The 19,615-nt window shown below is 40.9% G+C and overlaps 1 long non-coding RNA gene across 1 annotated transcript in view; it reads left to right on the forward strand.

Annotated features, from left to right (window-relative positions):
* Positions 1 to 5,395: 5,395 nt before the first annotated feature.
* The window catches only part of LOC139350781 (uncharacterized), a 44,413-nt gene continuing 30,193 nt past the window's right edge, over positions 5,396 to 19,615 (forward strand). Inside the window, exons 1-2 of the long non-coding RNA XR_011603541.1 lie at positions 5,396 to 5,561; positions 14,120 to 14,177. This is a non-coding gene — a long non-coding RNA (uncharacterized lncRNA). The remainder of the gene's footprint in view (positions 5,562 to 14,119; positions 14,178 to 19,615) is intronic.

Genomic DNA, 19,615 nt, shown 5'->3' on the forward strand with positions numbered 1-19,615 from the left:
AATTCACTCTTGGCGTGAGTGAGATTCTGGTTGTTCATAGGTTTTTGTTTTAATTTTCTTTTAATGCTGCAGAAAAAGTCTGAATTTGTGACATTGCTAACATTTCTTTACCAAATCTGAATATTGTCATGAAAAACTAAGTTTCCCGGACATAAACCACTGTCAATGTTGGGGGGTGGGGTGTCATCCAAGCCAAAATAGCCAAAATTATGGGGGGATACAATTAGAGCAGAGGGTATGGGGTCCTTCCCCTGAAAACATGTTTATTTAGAGACTTTAATTCCAATTACTTGTGCTATTATGTTTGTTGAAAATGACATTTATTCACTCACTTATGCACCGCTACCACTTTTTCTTTAAAAAAAAAAAGAAGGAAAATCTTGTCTGCTTCACCTAAAAATTCCCTTAAAAAGACTTCATCCACAATTCAAATGAATTTACATAGAGAGCACAGATAATAAAGCCACAGATGAAAGGAGCCTGCTAACATGGTAACGGCTGTATTTTCCAATCAGTGCAAAGGAAGCGGCGTGAGTACAGATGAGCCTGTGCTGACATCACACAGCAGTGTCTGCCCCACAGCCAATAAAAAAACTCAGACCGAGCAGCAGTAACCTATTTTCCAAGCGGTTCAGCCTCCGTCAAAGATCCATCATCACCATAGCCTAAGCACATATAACCTGTAACCACACCTACACACAATGATATAAGAGAGAGAGAGGCGGATGGGGGCAGTAATAGTGCAGGATTATCAGACTCACCTTAATGTCTGCCTGCAAGACTCCAAAGGGAATCCGTAACTCTCCAACTTTACTTCCTGTGTCCTCTCTGCTCTGTCAACTGCAATGACCGTCTATTGTGAGCCCGAGGCTAAACAACCAGACTGACGGATGGCTACTAACTTCAGCAGGTGCTAGCCAACTATCTTGCAATGCAAAATATGCCTCTCTCTCTATATATATATATGCCTTTCTCAAATGCAATTAAGTGTGTTTAATTAATTACATTCAATTTTTACAAGTTTGAAAAAGAAGCTGATGGCTACAAACCACTTCAGCAAAGCATGATTAAGCTGTAGTCTTACATCTCCTCAGTTCACCCTCAATCTTTTGGAAGAAACCAAGACCATAGGGAAAGGAGGTGTAGGACTTTTTGAGGTATGATCTATGACATAAGAAGAAGAAAACATTTGAATCATAATAAAAAAAAATCATAACTACATATTGTAAGAAAATAATAGCAATAGTATCATTTTTTAGACATTTTTTAAGGATGTTTTCAAAGAAAATACATAGTCAATAATCAAGTAAATGCAGGATGGTATTGAGACTTTGTAACTTTTGCTTAACATCTGCTACTGTGGCCACAAGTGACAATAACAGGATATTAATAAATGATAAAATGTTGTGTAACATTAGTGTAAGAGTGATATTAAAGTAATATTAAAGTGTACTTTATAGGAAGTTTAAAAATGTTTGTATATCATGTGTTTTGTCATGTTGTGTTTCTCCAGTTTGATACTTTATACTTGTGCATTCAAAATTTCCATTATTTCATTTTAATAGAGAAAAATGTGTGCAAATGATTAAAAATGTAAGTATACCATAGTAAATGGACATCTCTACCTTTTCGTAAAGGCTCTTAATTTAAAAACAGTGTGTCGAGAGATAATTGATAGTTGTTTTTTTTGTTTGTTTTTTTGCTGTTTGTGCCCAAAGGACCTACGAAATGCAAAAAGTAAAATAATAAATAATCTTTCCATTGTTTTTTGCTGGGACTGAGATATTCCCCAAAGTGGTAGCACAATATCCAGCTCAGCATCTCAGAGCACTAATAAAGAGCGATTTATTTTCTCCTGGCAGAGGAGGCGTGAATGTATGTTGTGTTTCCTTTCAGCACAGTAGAGCCTCACGGTGAGAGAAACCAGCCTGTTTGCCATAAAGTCCCACATTCGATCCTCATAACCGCCGGTGTCCACCCTGCAGAAGTGTCCTTTTAATCACAACTCTAAATCTGTGCTGGGTCCACGAGCGGCTGACCCTGCCATCTGACCTTCCTGGTGGGGGGAGTCAGGCAGTAACACCACAGCCGGGGGATCAATAGAGAATTAAAAAGTTCACAAGCCATATTGCTGCTGCTTGTTGTTGACCATTGAATGAGAGTACTGTCAGCTACTGTCCTTCTTGTGTGATCAAAACAACAAAATAATGATCTGCACCTATGCAATCACTCTTATTCCTCTTTGAGACTCCTGCAGCTATTTCTGAAGTAAGCAATGGGCGCACAAATGTAACATTTGTTTGTCCAGATTTCTTGAACATGACAATTGTTTTAAATGCCTCCCAGAAAAGACCAGTATGAAGGAATGTTTCTTTTTAGCCAAGGCATGTCATGGTTTGGGGTGCTACCTGTGTCATTTCCTGTTTTAAGCTGAAAGTTTTCCTTGTGTGTCATCTGTTGCTTTACTTCCTGTGTTTTCCCGCTTTTATGATGGTCGATTTGTTTCACCTGTCCCTCATTTGTTTCACCTGTCCTTCATTAGTCCTCCTTCCCCAGTGTATCTAAGCCTGTGTTTTCCCTCAGTCTGCACCAGTTTGTCTTTGTACCTTGTGTTTGTCAAGAGTTGGATTTTTGCTGCTTTCGTTTGTCTGTTGGACTTATATCTTTGGATTAGACCTTTACCTGCCTCACTGTCCCATAAGCCTTTTGATTATTACTTTGTTTGTGCGCAGTGAACTGCGCGAGCTCTGATTTTGTAGTCTGCATTTGGGTCGAGGTCTTAGTTTTCATGTTTGCACAAGTGCTAATGCTATCCTGCGCAAGCTAACAAGTTCCAGAAGATTCCTTCCTCAACGCTGCATCAAACTCACTGTAAGCTGGCAAACAACAACACAATCAGGGATGACTACCTGTAATATAATCATTAAATTTGAAATTGTAACCCTTAAACTAATCACCGAAAAATAAATCACATAATAAGTAATGTGTTACTGCCCAACACTCATGCTAATGTAACACTATGCTAATTACCACTAGAGAACAGATGATTGATGAGTATCATTAGCTCTGAAGGATGTGGTCACGCACCAAGGTATTGCACAAAATATTTGTTTTAACTTAATGATGGCATTAGATGAAAAACCTAATGGGTAACAAAAAATGGCCATACTAATTTGTCTCAATCTGTCCAGTAGATGTTGAGATATTTCACTGGATTAGTGATGTTTTTTACCTGCAGCTGATGCCAGATGAAATTAGTTCATTCATTGGGGAACATGAATGTCTGCACAATATTTCAATGGCGACCACCCAGAAGATGTTGAGCTATTTCAGTCTAGACCACAGTGGTGAACTGACTAACAGTCAGATCAACATTGCCATCCCTCAAGGTATGCCGCTAGCGTGGCTAAATAGCTGCAGCAGAATGGATTAATGATCACATTTGGTCTAAATGTTGTACATTATTTCATTCCAGCATTCCAGGCAGTTTACACCATCTCCGTCTGGCATCATGCAGTAGACCCATGCTGAGCACCACTCGCATTAAAATTCAGATTGATCAACTCGATCCCATAATTCATTTCTGCTCTGGTGGGAGCATTGTCACAAAGCACAAGTGGCCATCCAGTTGTTTGATGAGCATGATAATTATTTCAGCCATATGCCAAGGCTTTTCAAAGCACCTGCTCTGAACCCAACATCAGGCAGCCATGGACTCGAGGCAAAGACACTGTTTGCCACTGACAAACCATCATTATTGACGTTCTCTTTATTCATTATTTGCTCCTTTATCTCTTGCTGTTTGCCCCTTTTTTTAATCGTTCTCATCTTGGCCATTCCTTTGACAACCCCGACTCCCAGTTCCCTCTCTAGGCCCCAACCCCCACCTCTATCCCGTTCACTTGATTATGGTGAGCCAGAGTCGGGGAAAGTGTCACTATGGAAACAGGGGCTCAGGCAGTGGAGGGCTCTCTATGGTAGAGAAGGGGGGAAAAAGACGGAGACAGACAGAAAAAGACTGAGAATTGATCCGTGTTAAGGAATTCGTGAGTGGTCATCTGACGCAGGTCTCACACCAAAAAAAGGCAGATGACAAATGGATTTCATCCACCAGTCAGTGGTGGAAAGAAACAGCTGGGTGGTGGTGGTGGTGGTGGTGGTGGTGTTTTGTCCAAAGCACCTTACTGAACCATAAGTGCGTCTCTTGTTTCCTTCTGCTTTCGTCAGTCCACTCTCTTAGCAGTTTCTTTTCATTGAGATGATGGGAAAGCTATGAGTAATGCGCCAGATGTGACGAAATATGATCTCCGAATGTACCAAACATTAGTAACAGCCTTTTAATACTGAGTTTCAGCACCTTTTGCACACAATCCCCGTAACAAATGAGATATCTGAAATTTGAAGAATCATTTGCAACCTCATCTGCATCTCTTTCTTTGTGACTGGTATCAGTTTAATGAGGGAAATCCATAAATCATAGTGGCTTTTGACTGAATTTACCTCATTTAGCAACGTGGAACCATTATTTGAGTCCATAGTAGAGCTGAAACAAGTAGTAAATTATCTGTAGCACCGTTGAGTACAAAAAAAAAGAATCTGTGGTTATTTTAGTAAATGATTAATCCTTTCAGTCATTCAGCAACAAACCCAACTTTCCACCCCACATCGTAAACATTGTGAAACAGTTGCAGTTTGCTTCGGTTTAGGCATGAAACGTTGCCTATGTACGTTACTGTTACCTATGTGACGTAACGTAAGTACATATAGGCTTACATAACACCACCTGCTTTCCTTGAACAGCTGTGGCGGTACAGTACGCGTCCCACCTTTGCACCTTCCTTAACAAATAGCCAATATCATAACTTGTTAAGAGCTCATATCAGTATCTCCTTTTATTTCTCTGTAAATCGTTCAAAAACGGATTCCTCCCTCTGCCACTGACGCTTCTGACCTCCTCTTTTCCTCCCTTTATAATTTCTAGAAGACGGTATCTACATGGCAGTAGACTGAATATTGTAGGGTTTTGGACTGTTGGTTGGATGAAACAAGCCATGTGAATATGTATGGAAATGAAATTGATGCTTTATAGACAAAACAATGGATTCATTGGAAGAACATTCAGTTAAAGAAAATTGTTGGCTGCAGCTAACAGCTGAACAATGGAATACAGAAAACTCACCTTGAACCGTGAGCTTTTGATTGTATTCTAGAAAAAACAGCAAAGACAAAAAGCCTTGATTTCCTTTGTCACATTGAGTTTGAGGAGTACAGCGGTGTAGGAGGAAAGAGTCAGGAAGGAGCAGGACATAGAGAAAGGGGAGGAGTGAAAAGAGGAGGGGAAAAGGGGGGGAGCAGTATGGGAGGGAGGTATGATAGTGAGAGGGGCTGAGACAGTGGCAGAGTGAGCCAGAGGCAGGGAGGAGGCGGCGAAGGAGCAGCTCTCCTCCTGAGTCTCCATCCCAGAGAAGACAGGGAGGAAGAGACGGGGAGAAGTCGACAGTCCTGCCTCGCCGATGCATCCCAGCAGCTCCTGAAGTTCAAACCAAGACGTCCGCTGTGAGGTACGTTACGTCTCGCTGTCTCCTTTGTGCTTCTCCTCCTTTCATCTCTCTCCTCATCTTTATCAGGGCTGTGGACCATGCAGCAGCAGTCAGGCGCTGGGGGTGTTAAGTGTGGTGTGTGTGTGTGCGCAAAGATCCTGCCAAGTATAAGGCTTTTCAGCAGCAGGTTGCTCTGTGTGTGCGTGCGTGTGTGTGTGTGGGTATGTGTGTGTGAGTAGATGGAGCAAAATAGGGTCTGATTTATCAAAATGTCAGCAGTGATTCTGCTGAGATGTAGTTTCTTTGACATTTGAAGACTGATAACAATTCCTGCAATCAGACTCATTCTCAGCTCAGTGTGACCTGATGTTAGAGAGGACGCTGAAAGGAGCTGATCACCTCAAAAACTTGCCACATGTTGGTCTTGTTCTTTTCATTATTACGCTCACAGTCACACAGTCATTGTGCAGGACAGAATGCATAAGTGAAACCTTAAAACATGCTTGCTGTAACTCCCATATTTTGTTCAGTGTGAGATTTAGTTTAGAAATGCTTTTGCACTTCTTTTTTGTCTTTTCCACTTAAATGTTCTCCACATTTTACCATTTTTTTCCATCAATTGCTTCATGAATTTGCTCATGCGATCTTGATCTACTGTAGTAAACTGACCATATCTTTTACAGATGTCTTGTACCAATCATCAAGGGTTAAAAAATAATGAATGAACCCAGTTTGCAATGCAACTACAGTCATTAAAATGCATTTTAAAATGCAACAATGATCCAAAACCCCTTTTTATGCACTAAACTGGCTCTGCAGCTCAGAGCCTGTCTCCCTGAGTATCTGTCAACCACTCTCTTCATTAGTGCCATTAAGGATGGTTTAATGTTATCAGGCACATCGGCAGTATTGATCCGCTAACCTGTTCCCAGGAGGGCAATAGCCCAGACAAGCTTCTAGTCTTAATTTTTAACTGTGCTCTTTGCATATAGCCGTGTCAGAGCAGCGTAGAGAATCATTGAGTGGACTAGCGCAGGGACTGTCTTTGCGCAGATGTCATGATGTCATACTAACTGGACCCTCTGAGTCTTGGCTGCACAGTAGAAAATGTCTTCACATTAGGGAGGAAGTGAATTGTCCTGTATTGACAAAGAACACAGTAAAAGGCTTAAGTAATTTGGTGATCAAGGGTGATAATTCTAGTCTTATTTTTAAAGACATGTGGACAAGAGAGCAATACGTGATTCTAACTGTGTGCTTTATATGGAGCATTTCATGTAAAATTCAAGAACTGAGCAGAGCCTGTGTTTTCCAGGGGCATCATGGTATAACAGTACTTGTGCTATGGCTGCAGAACATAGAGTATGATGTCATTTTGGCTGCTTTCACTGGTTTTTCAGCAAATTATTGTTGTTAATTCACAAAGAGATGGTAGATTATACTATAAAAGAAGTAATTCTGTAAATTCCAGTATTAAATTCCAGCCCCATGAGAGCAAATAAGAGCCTTTGCAGAGCTTTCAGTGTCAATTATATTCTTTGTGTAATCGTAGCTCAAACAATGTTTATCGACTTATTTCCTCAATGAAAATTTCAGGGCTGGCGTGTTTTGCATAATACCTGTTGATAAGACCACCGAGTACAAGACTTGATAGAGACGACATGTAATTGTAATATTCAGCTCGTCATTTTAAATGTTTGACTCGTTATCCTGCAAGTTATGAACTGTCTGATTTAAGATGAGCACACAGAGCCATGTCAGTTTTAAAATGCAATTCTGGGGCTGCAGCTAATGCTTATTTTCATTGTCAATCGCTCTTTTAGTCTGTCAGAACATAGTGAAAAATGGCAATTACAAATTTCCAAGGATCAAAGTGATGTTTTCAAGGTCCTTGTTCTTTCTGATCAAATGTCTAAAACCCAGTTTACTATCACAGAGAAGCTGGAACCACCGAATTTCAGGCAGTTTTGATTAGAAAATGTGATTAAATGATTATGAAAATAGTTGCTGATAAATCTTCTGTCGATAGACCGATCGATTAATCCCTTCGGCTCTATACTGTACATTACTATGAAGTCTCTATAAGCACGATTCGCTTGCAGCTGTGGCAGTGTTGAGGTCAGACTGTACTAAGTGCAGTCCTGCAGTAGATGCAAGTATTCATGTGCCTGTGGGCAGCATCTGTGTATGTGTGGACGTGCGTGTGGATGGCAAAGAAAGTATATGGAGATCAATGCAAGCAGCTGTTCTCTCTACACTTCAAACGCTGCTCTGTTGTTGGCGCATCAACGCTCCGACAGGCCTCGCGCAAGGGGATCAAAGGCTAATGAGACAGCCATCGCACAAACGCACCCGGCAGACCCATGAATATTGATATGGCTCAGGAGAGAGATGGAGGCAGGGTGTCTTCACTCGCTCAACAGCAGCCCGATAATTTAAAGAGGGGGAGGGGGTGCAACTGTACGCTGGAGGGACTTTGGGGTTGAAAATGTAGCCAGAATGTGTGGACGAGTGCGAAGCGAGACAGTTTCAAGACACATTTCACTTTGATTTCTTAAAGGTGTTTCAAATACCTGTCTATATTTCACATTTAAGATGCTTTAAGTGCTGTAGCTGCCATCATTACTTACATCAACTAACAGTACAGTGAGTGCAACGCTACAATATGTCCAAACTCCTACACCAACTCCCACACCAGAAACAACCAAATACTGATTTTTTAAAGGCCGAATGGAAGGTTTTAATCTAATGGAGCTGAAATGATTAGTTGATTAATCAATGAGATGATTGGCTGAAAATTAATCAGCATCTATTTTGATAATTATTGTTGCTTCATGTATTATAAAGCTTCTGAAAACTCGGTTTGAAATCCTCAGTATCTCCCTATAAGACTGAATACTCTCAATTCAGCATGTAAAAATGAAATGTTACATTTTGGAGGGAAAAACATCATTCATTCGTTAATTTTTATGAAGAGATTAACGCTTAATCAGACAATCACACAACCATTTCAGTCAGACTGACCAAACAGCTGCCATCAGAAATATTGCTAAAGCCTGATTGGTGGACGGAAATGTGTGACATCACCCTGTTCCAGCTGAGCCCCGCCTACTTCTAAACCAGCAAGAAGAGCAGAGAGAAAAAAAAAAATTAAAATCATGTGAAAGAGCCATAACTATTCCAACAATGGCAGAAAATGTAGTTTTCAGAGCTTTTAAATCCTTAAAATAGTTTCCACTGAACAGCATGTGGACTAATGGGGATTCATCAAGATTTTCTGATACAATAAACCAGCAAATTAATCTCAGAAATAATGAGTGGATTAACTGTTACTGAAAATTAACCATAGTTGCAGCTTATAATCAAATACATATTTCACTGTACTCTGAAGGAATCTAAGACTTACATACAAGCGCACCTCTTTCCTAGCTTTGCTATGCAGCATTTCTCTTTTTCCTCAATAAAAGGACAAAATCTAAACGGCGCATTGGCCACTTTTAAAAGCAAACATGTTTTCAGTTCCTGCTGTCGGCCCCCACAGTGAGTTGATTCTGCACCATATTAATGAAGCAGATTCAATATTTGTCTTCTTCTCGGCCTAACGCCTGCTACGACAGATGCCAACTGAGTATACGCTCGCCTGGGGGTGATGTGTCGCCCACAAAATAATGCCTTGTGTTTCTTACCTCTGGGCGGTTGTCTAGCAGCACGGTTAACCTCCTGAATATCACCAGTTTGTTTCTCCCAGCGGTCAACTTCTACATGACACGCTAGAATTAGCTCTTTCTCTTGCATTATCTACCTAAACATCGACGAGCATCATCTCCCCTCTGGCAAAGTTTGCAAAAAAAAATTCTAAAACAAGCTAAAAGTGACATTTAGGAGTTCACCATCCAATAGATCCAACTGACAGTAAAGAAGGCAATGAAATGCTTTTCTGGGTGGTATGTCATTTCAGCCCATTCCTGCTGTCAACAGGCAGGGAAATAGACACGGGAAGGAGGACAAGTACACCGGCAGGCAGGCGGGCGGGCGGGCGGGCGGGCGGGCAGAGGGAGACTGATGCGGCAGGAAGGCCGTCTACAGTGCGTGGGCGACTGTGCCTCTATCTTGACTTGGGCTCGTAAATCAAGGCTCCCCTCCGGGTCCTATCTTCCATTCTCAGACCTTCACAACAGCTTGTTCTCCAGCCTGTGACGAGAGGGCCTGTTGTCATAGGAGCTATCGATCGTGTGGGATGAGTTTGTCAGGCCGGGGGATTTCACCCATCCGAGCGTGGTCACTGAAGTGTCCCGTCTTGTCTCGGTGTCTGTCCGTGGGCTACATGTTCTGTCTAACGCCTGGTCCCTGCTAGCTACTGTCAGCTGCATCTCACAAAGTCTCGTTCCAAAATAAAATCTCTTGGATTCCAAGTGAGTGACTCATGAACTTAAAAGAAGTATTGTAGGTTGTCTGGGTGGTAAAAGTCTTGAATTTTATGGATTGGTTCAAATTTAATGACCTTTGTCTGTCAGATCTGCCACAGACTGGCGGCACATCCAGGATGGTTCCCTACCTTTCATCCAGTGCATGCTGGGATTGGTTCCAGAAACAAATGGCACCGAGTATGAATAAGTTCATATAGCTTAGCTTAGCATAAAGACTGGAAACTGTGGGAAACAGCTAGCCGGGATCTGTCCACCTCTAAATCTCACTGATTGACACCATATATGTTTGTTTAAGCTGAAGAAATCTGGAGTGTAAAAACAACAAGCTGTATTTTTTATACAGGGTTATGTGCTGGACTATTTCTTGGCTGATAGCATCTGGCAGGCAACCAGCAGACACTCCAGGAATACATTTTTATACTTCGGTTTTTGTACAGATTAAACAAAAGTAAGACGTCGGAGCTGGTTATTGTGAGTCAACACCATGCCTGTCATTGTTTCCCCCCTGCTTTGATTAATAATCAGCCTGTTGAAGTCGCAGAGGAGTCTAAACATTTAGGTTTTAAAGCCATTACAGAATACTTTAAAAAAGAAAAACAAAAAAACCCCCAGCAATGCTGCGTTGGTATCTAGACAGGAAATCCATTTTTTAAAAGAATTTGTAAAACTGTGAAGCCAAATGCAAATTTCCACATGTGGACAATAAAGAGGATTCTCATTAAGATTATTTACTGGGCTTCAGAGGTGCTGGTACGTGGATAGCTTCAGACAGATCCAGGCTAACAGTTTCCCCCATCTTCCAGTCTTTATGCTAAGCTAAAGCTAACCTTCTGCTGGCTGTAGCTTCATATTTAACCAAACAGAAATGAAAGGAAGGAAGGAAGAAAATTTCCAGAACATTTAGTTCATGTCATTTAACTCACACTTGTACTGAAAACATTCAGTTGCACTTAAGTAAAACAGAATATTTTTGGCACACACCTACAGTTGGTGTGTGTGGTAACAGGCTCATTAATCACATAAAACTATTCAGCTAGAAGACTACTTGTAGTTTAATCTCTCTGGGCCTGTTGTTTACTGTGCTACACTGCAGTGCTTATGCAAATGAATTTCAGATGATGTTCAGATGCCAGTGAATATGTTCGCACAGTGTGCTAAAACAGCACTGTTAATCAAAGTAAGCCCAGTGCAGAGAGGTGACGTGTTGCTTAATTCTCATTATTCACAGAAAAATGTCCTATAAAGCAAAGACAAAGAGAACCATGCTTTAAGAAAGCTTAAAACATGATGTTATGGTGACGTTATTCACGCTGTGTCAAAGAAGCTACTATAACATTATGGAAGCTACTGCATGTTAGATTTTTTTATTTTCTACATGACGAGCCGTTCAGCATGTTTTATCGAGTTCTTGGATGAGAGACCAAATTTAAATCAAATCAAATGCAAATGTAATTTCTGAATAGTGGCTCTAAAAAAAGAAAGAAAGAAAGAAAGAAATAGGAAGTTTAACCCTACACATTAATGGATTTCCAATATTACCAAAGTCAGACCTTTAAAAACCAAGTAGTTGAATTATTCACAGGCGCTCACTCCACCCTTTAAAAGCCAATTAGGTGAACGTTTCATGGAAATCAGGGACAGTATTTGATCTCCTGATGTCATTTTGAATTCAAGAGGGAATAAATTACACAAAATTGACAGTTCCAAAATTGAACACCCCATCCTTCTGACGCCCCTGTCAAGTGAATACTTAACGAGCCAAAATCCACAATTATGTGATTTTAGTTCACTCATTTTGCACACACACACACACACACACACACACACACACACACACACACACACACACACACACACACACACAAAATCTTCTCCTGTCTTGTAGTTACATTTAGAAGCAGGTTTTACCACAAAATGTAACAATTTTAAAGCAAATCCAATGAAAAAGTTATTTTATGTAGCGACATAAACTCCATCGCAGAGTGGGAAAAGAATAATTTCTGAGGCGGAAATGAATTTCATCTCAGCGCTCTCAGAAGTCGTATGTAAATGAAAATGTATTGAAAATGATAATAGCAGTAATATTGCACCACCATGTCACCAGTGCCTCCACATCCTTTGTCTTGAGGCAGTTTCAAAGCATTTCTTCATCTTGTTTCCTCACCCTGAAAGCCTAGTTTGTGAAACTCCACCAGCGCCGCACACAAGCGCACTCCCACTCAACCTCCCAGCCTGCTGAGAGCACTTGAAAGCAATTTTCTTTTAATCAAGTTCACTATAAAGGCCCCTCTGATGCCAACCTCAGCAACACTACCATTTTGTTTTTTCAGCTCCATCTCTCTCTACATTATATTGATTTCTTCATGAGCGGTATGAAATACTGTTTACTGACATAATGAGAATTCTCGTTGAGTTTATTGCTCTTTCAGGACAGATACAAATATAGGTGTGCTCTTAAGTGGAGGCCTCATTTTTCAAATATCTACTTCAGGGACAACAAACATAAAAAAAAACAAAAAACAGAACCAGTGTTGTAAGACTGCAGGTCCATGCTTCTGGTATGGACATAGCTTTCTATATTCCTTAAGAAGTAGTTGGAGTAGTGAAGAAGTATTCAGGTCTTCACTTAAAAAAATAAAAGTGCCACTGCATTTAAAAAATACTTCATTAAGTGCAGCACCAGTCCTGCATTCAAAATCTTACTATACTTAAAGTTTAAGAAATACTCATCATTAAAGCTGCAACTTTTATTTTCATCATCCATTAATTTGCTTATTATCTCCTCAACTTTGATGAAATGTTAAAAAGTCATAAAAACACCCACGAAACCTCCCCACAGCCCAGGGCAACGTCGACAAATTTGCTTGATTTGTCTAACTATCGGTTTGAAACTCAAAGATGTTTCATCAACTATTAAACAACAATGGAAGGCATCAATTCCTTACATTTGAGAAGCTGAAACCAGCAAATGTTTGGCATTTTTGCCTGGGGAAAAGCCTAAAATGTTGATAAATGCACTTGCACGCATTCCACCGCTACTTAAACCTCATCCTTTTCAAAACAGGTGGGATTTGTAGATTGTTTTTGGAGGTCTGGTTGTTGGCTCGGTATGAGCGCACCTCAGGCACTGCAATCCATCCCTGATGTCCTCTGCAGACAAGTAAGTTTCTGCTGTATCATATTAGTGAAGGGCATATTTTATAACCACTTAATAGTCACTGACCTTGAGCGTGATGTTGTGGAGTGGATATGAATGTTGCCCTGCTGCATTGTTAATTCAGGGAGTGTTTGAACAAGAGCACCTTGCTTGATACGTCAGGACAGCAGACGTGTGCTGTAGCTATGAGCGCTGCAGTGAGGCTTGAAAGCACTTGTTGGCCACCAGAGGGCAGTAGCAAAAGCACTGAGACATATCATCATATTTAAGATGACATGTTAGCAAACAGCACCACATTCAGCAGCTACAACATTATCAGTCACCTGCTGTAGTATTTCTTGCCACATTGTGAAAGTGTAAGCCTCTGCCTCATTAGCTGCTACATGCTAATTCTATGTTTGCTAGCTAGTGGCTAACTGTCTGCCGTCTGCTGCTGGACAGGTAACACAGAGTGGGGTTTTACAGCTGTTTCACCGAAACAAACCAACCTGAAACCAAAAATTACAGTACAAGAGAGGTGTGAGTGAACCAGAACAGCTAGTTTGTGTCCTGAGAACCAAAACAATGAGCTCCTGAAAGACGCTAGAAAGCTCTGTAGGCTCCGAAGGAATGACATAAAACACGGATTATGGCTGCTCTCTTTAAGATGTTGCACAAAATACACAGTTTTTGTTTTGTTTTGCATTTGTGTGCATGTATCTGTGTTGTACTTTCTTACAGACCATGTGTATTGCAGTTCATGTCATGCTTTCTTTTGAATTGTTCAAAGCAGATGTAATTCCCTAACACACACTGGGTATGTACGAGCTGTATATGCAGTCTCCTGAGCCGAGCTCATAGTCAAACATTTCAATGCATTAGACACAAATGTTTGTCTGGCAGAGATTTCTACCTCCAGGCTAAAACATGTCATCATTTAGTTTGGCTGGAATGAGATAAATATTCCTATAACACTGAATTTCTTGCTGTTTTTCCTCTGCACATCTTGTCTGCAGGTCAAGAGGACATGATGTACCGTCAAGACTGTTGGCTGTCAGAAGACTGAGTGCAGAGGTGAGCCTCATGCTTCTTACTGTCTCCTGTCAAAGATTAATAACAAAGATCCTTGAAACGATGGATGGTAGCCCAAAGTGTAGATCAGCCATTATGAACTGTGAGCAGGACTTGATGTGTTAGGAATGACAAGACAAGTGATGCCTCAGTGTATTTATGGTGTTTTATTACAGGAGTGTTCTGGTTTCAAGGGTTCAATTCAGGACTCACTTATATTTGATCTACTGCAGAAAAACAGAATGAAATGTTCAAAGTTTTCAGATCTCAGTCTGAGTTGATTCAGAGACAGTAAGTGTGGTCTAACACTGCAGCACACACACCTTTGCTAAAGCTACCTTGTTAAAAATACAACAAAAGAGGCTGTAACTCATGTTCTGATAAAGAGGTCAGTCAATAAAGGCTGCAGCCACGATCTGACTGCTGCACATGGCGGGTGTACTTTTCAGCACAACAGCAGGACACTTGGTTGCCATCAGTGTAGTTCACACTTCACAAGATGTACCTCGAAGTTCACTTCACACCAAATGCAATGAACTGGATCACACTCATTTCTTCCATTGTTTTTAATGACCTGCAAAGGCTGCAGATCTCCTACAATGTTGACTGGTGCAAGTATGCCTATTTGTGAGTGGTGGAAGGACATTTACTCACGTACTGCACAAACTTTTTAGAGAAACGTGGTTCTCACAGGACAGCGATGCTACAAATACATGATGATTCCATAGACTATGATGCCTGTAGATAACTTAATGCATCTCTGACATGCACAAAGAGGGGAGCAAACAGTAAATAATGAGGCAGTAATGCTGGATTACATGTTTCCTATCAATCATCCATAGGCAGGAAATTTTACAATGAAGACTTTGGCTATTGCTAAAAAAAATGCAGAAATTTAATAGTGTCAAAATAGAGATTTGATTTCATGAAATGTCTAACTTTAATATAATATTGCATCAACTTTATCTGTATATTTGGAAATACAACAGTGTGTGGATTCTTAGGCAAAAGTACGCCAACCGAGTGGAAAAAAGTCTGAAATTCAGAGACGATCAATACTCCAAAACTGTAATCCTCACCCAGGACTTAGCTGGACTGTTTTTTTCCATGAATTTAAAGTGGTCCGCATGTAACCATCAGAGAAGCTGCACATTTCGCTTCCTTCTTTCACTGCCCTGCTGCTGCATTGATCCCCAAGAGGAGAACGTGTAGTGCCCAAACAGGATTGAAGCCATGTTGTCAGATTTCTACACTGAGGGCTTCAGCAAAGTAAATACAGAATTACATCCGCCTGCTGGGACTCACACTGCAGCAAAAACGACAGTACATAGCCTTTACAAGCAGAGTAAAATATGCACATTTTAATTGGAAATGTGAAACAAAGTGAGCACTGAATGAAATGAATACAGAATCAGCAAAACTATATCGTCTTTTATATAAACTGCGATGAAAAGGAAGCCTTGACTTGATCAAATGTACAAAAAGGGATTAAATTAAAACACTCGAGAGCTGCCTCATATAAATAGTACTGTAATGAAAAATGGAAAAGATGATGTAGAAAATGGTTCAAACTGCTGAGGCCATTGCCAAGCAATATATAATGTGCTAATCAGGAGGAAATAGTTTAAGCAGAACTTGTGTCACGTAGATCAAGTATGGACGTTACAACCTCCCCGACTGCCTAATGGGTTTTAATGAAACTCCAAAAAGAACCATTCTAAGCTGGTGGCAGAAAAGGTATTTCGTCCCATAAAAATGAGAAATGAATAATGCCCTGAAATATCTTTATATTAGATATTAAAGTGTTCCCTGTGCGGCAGAACTTGAAATGCGAATCTAAGTGAAAACAGAGTAAGAGCTTAGACGTTCGGTGCATTTCCTCCACGTTTCCGACGTCTTCTGTTTCAAACTTCTGTTTTCTGTGGCTGAGTTCATTTTCAGTAAAACTGCAGCGCTGCAAAAACCCAAGGTGATTACTTTCTCTGTCTGTGTTTATATACCTGCTGTAATGATGATGATATCCTGAGCTCAAGTTGCCCAACAATGATGCAGAGTTATGCAGAGATCCCCTTCCAATCTGTGTTAATGACATCACTCCTGTGCCCGCATGTTGCTCTTTAATTTACAGAAACCTGCATTCGGCTGTGTGAAGCCTATGAATGCAATCACAGTGTGCATTCAGGAAGCGTATATATCTGCAGCTATACAGGCACACAATAGAGGTCTAGTGAGTGTCCTGCAGTGCACTGGGCCACCGGCCTGAGGTAGTTATACAGGAAAGGATGATGTGACTGGAATAGAAAATTTGCATTACAGAACATGATCTAAAATCCTGTGTTTTGTCACAGTTTTAATGATGGCACCCTCACTAAGCTCAGGTTACAGCGTATCAGCGCTGACCCTCGTGGGCTGAGTTCTGGTGACACCTTCCAGTCTGTGTTAATGAGATGACTCCACTCTGTCTATGGGTCACGGTGATATTTACAGAAACCGTTGTAGCGGCAGAGATCCACGCCTCCCCGTGGCGCTCCCTCGCCTCATTTGCATAGCTTTCAGACTTCCCTTTCTCGCTCTCCCTCTTTCACCGCTCTCGCTGTGCTCCTCCATGATCGACAGGCTCCTTCGCACTTCTCTTCAGTTTGTGTCGCACATGTTAATTAAAGCCTCTAATTAGCTTTCACCACTAAAAGGCCGCATTAAATCAGAGTTGGAATGGCAAATGATTCCTGGCATTAGCATAATTGTGTTTTTGAAGTGCAAAGATTCGGGCATTAGGGATGCTAGCACGCGTTTTTGTTTCAGTGATTTGTTGTGTTTGGGGCTCAGGGCCCAAGGGGCCACTGGAGGTTGACTGTGTGGGTTGAGATGCCCCAGGACCCTACAGGGGCCACACACTAATGAGGCCTGCTCCTCTCTGATGGAGCAGATACAGGAAAAACAAACCTGTGATGTGGTACCCTCAGGTGGTCCTGAGAACCCGGCAGAGCGGAACAGGACACTGGTGTGTGTGTGTACTTTTATTAGATTGTTGGATATTGTACGTTACCACTATTATAAATTAGTATTACTTGTGATTGGCACGTACCCTGCCTTTTGCCCAGTGTATGCTGGGATTTGCTAAAGGCTCATACTGATACTGGACAGGGCAATAAATTAATTAGTTAGTTGATTGATTGATTTAATTAATTAATCAAAAGTTGACAAATTGTAATGATAAATGTGCATATTTCCACTTAAAACCACGTGAAAATTCTGAAAAAAAAAAAGAGGCTAGGGTTAGGTTTAGGGTTAGGCTATTTATTAGGCATTAAAGACAAAATAACAAACACTGCATGAAAAAAGACTTTCTCACAGTAAAATATCAATATTTGGTTTTTACCAGTGTTGTAGTTGACTCCTCAACTTCACTTCAGATTATTCGATCTGTGGCATATGGGATGATACAGTCATTTTTTGAGTTTCCAAACTAACAAGAACAAAACAGAACATTTTTCATATCGTGTACCAAACCCAGTCAAACTGCACTGAACAAAGAGGAGCTCTCTGTGTCACTTTGGGAAAGGGCTAAACTATAATTCCAGCCTAAACAACCTTAAATGTGTGCATCAGCTGTATTGAGACTTTTCCGTCCAGGTAAAGTGATTATTTCAGAATCGACTTCCTTGTTAGTGTTGGTGAACACAGAGACTCTCATGCCCCGGGTCATGTCCTCTGTTACAGTGTGATACACCTGGACTTACTACTGATTAGTGGTGTGCACATCCGCAGTTATCTTACATGACTGAAGCTGTCACCATCCTATGAATTGCGCCTTGGGGTAGACATGATGTACTTTTCAAGAGCTTCCTCTGGGCAAACTTGCTCACTGACTACTGTGGCTAAATTATTCAGGGTGAACTTGTCTACCCAAAGGCACAGTGGTGGAACAGTGACAGTTTGGGGCTTGTGTGATAGCTGAGAGTGTTGTCATATGAGTTATTATTGAACCAGCCAGATATACCACAATGCAGCATATTCCTGCTCAGGCCTTGAATCTGCTCCAGGCATGAAAACCCATTAAGATGCATTGGAGGAAGCAGCAAAGTAGAAGAAATGATGTAAGGAGGAAGAGGCTGCAGAGAGAATTATCACCACTTCTACACGAGGCTACTTTTAATTTGATTAATTTTAATTAAAAGATTTTTGTGTCAGCAGTCGAATCATTTCCTTTCCTTTAAAAGACTACAGTTGATTACATAAGGACACACTGCCATGTTCCTGAGGTGACAGATGAAATTATGGGGAATTATTTTTTCAATGGCATAAAAGCTTCCTGTGCAGTAACACAGGTTTTTATGTGTGGAGAGAGACGAAACAAGAGCAAGAAAACACAGAAAAATGAAGTAAGAGAAAGCAGGAGGAGGAGGAGGAGGAGGAGGAGGAGGAAAGAGAGAAACAGGCAACAGACAGAAAGTGGGAGAAAAATGGAGACTGCAAGCAGCGCCAGACTCTGTGTAGAAGTCTAACATTCATTATGTCTGTTTCACTGCTGCTGGTAGTCAGAACGCAGTAGGAGATCTCAGCCAGTCAGCACAGAAACCAAGGGCACTGCCAGAGGCTTGATTTACACAACAAAAAGACATTTCACCGTATGTGACCTGGACGGGACTTTTTTTTTGTTTGTTTGTCAAAGTTTTGCCAAGTTTATGTAGCTGCTGATGCCAAAAGGAAATATTCCTGTAGTACGAGCTGTGATAGCTGGCCGTTGTGCTCCGTCTACGCTCGCTGCATCCGTGCTGACTGGAGGTCTTGCAGTGGTCAAAAGGTGTAAAGTTATGGGCTTAACTAAAGTTATTGTCAGAAGGAGAAGTGTGGTCTATTTCTAGTAAACGAGGGGTGTCGCTTGGCGCTGCACAAAGCAGAAAATCACTGAAAGTTCAACTGAATAACTGCTTTTATAAACAAAAGTAGTATACCGCTTTCTTTTGTGAACAGCTGCATATGGCTGGCAAAGCACATGCCGTGTAATTACAATATTCCTGGTTTGAATGTAGCCGGCTTTCTCCTTTTCTGTCTGCAATTCAAATTTAAATTTGCTTTTTTGGCCTCAACAATTATGTAAATACAGCCTTGCCAAAGCAGGTTGTGCAATGTTTAAAATGTAAATATAATCATGTTGAAAAAAAGGCAGCGATTATGTACATACAGTATACCACATATCATTCTGCAGTATATTGTAGGCTTTGCAACGTATTTACACAACCATTATGAAAAGATATTGCACACCAAATGAATTCAGATTTTCATTTTGATCAATTACTTGCACGACAGACAAGGTTCGGGTTTTACAACACAACAGTGATTACATGATAGCAGTTCTGTTAGTAGGCTAGAACTGATTCAGCATCAGATATGACTTTAAAAAAAGACTCTATAGCCACGCTAGCAGCTCTGTGAGGCTT

The sequence above is a fragment of the Chaetodon trifascialis genome, chromosome 22 (assembly GCF_039877785.1).
Source record: "Chaetodon trifascialis isolate fChaTrf1 chromosome 22, fChaTrf1.hap1, whole genome shotgun sequence".
In the NCBI taxonomy this organism is placed as follows: Eukaryota; Metazoa; Chordata; class Actinopteri; order Chaetodontiformes; family Chaetodontidae; genus Chaetodon; species Chaetodon trifascialis.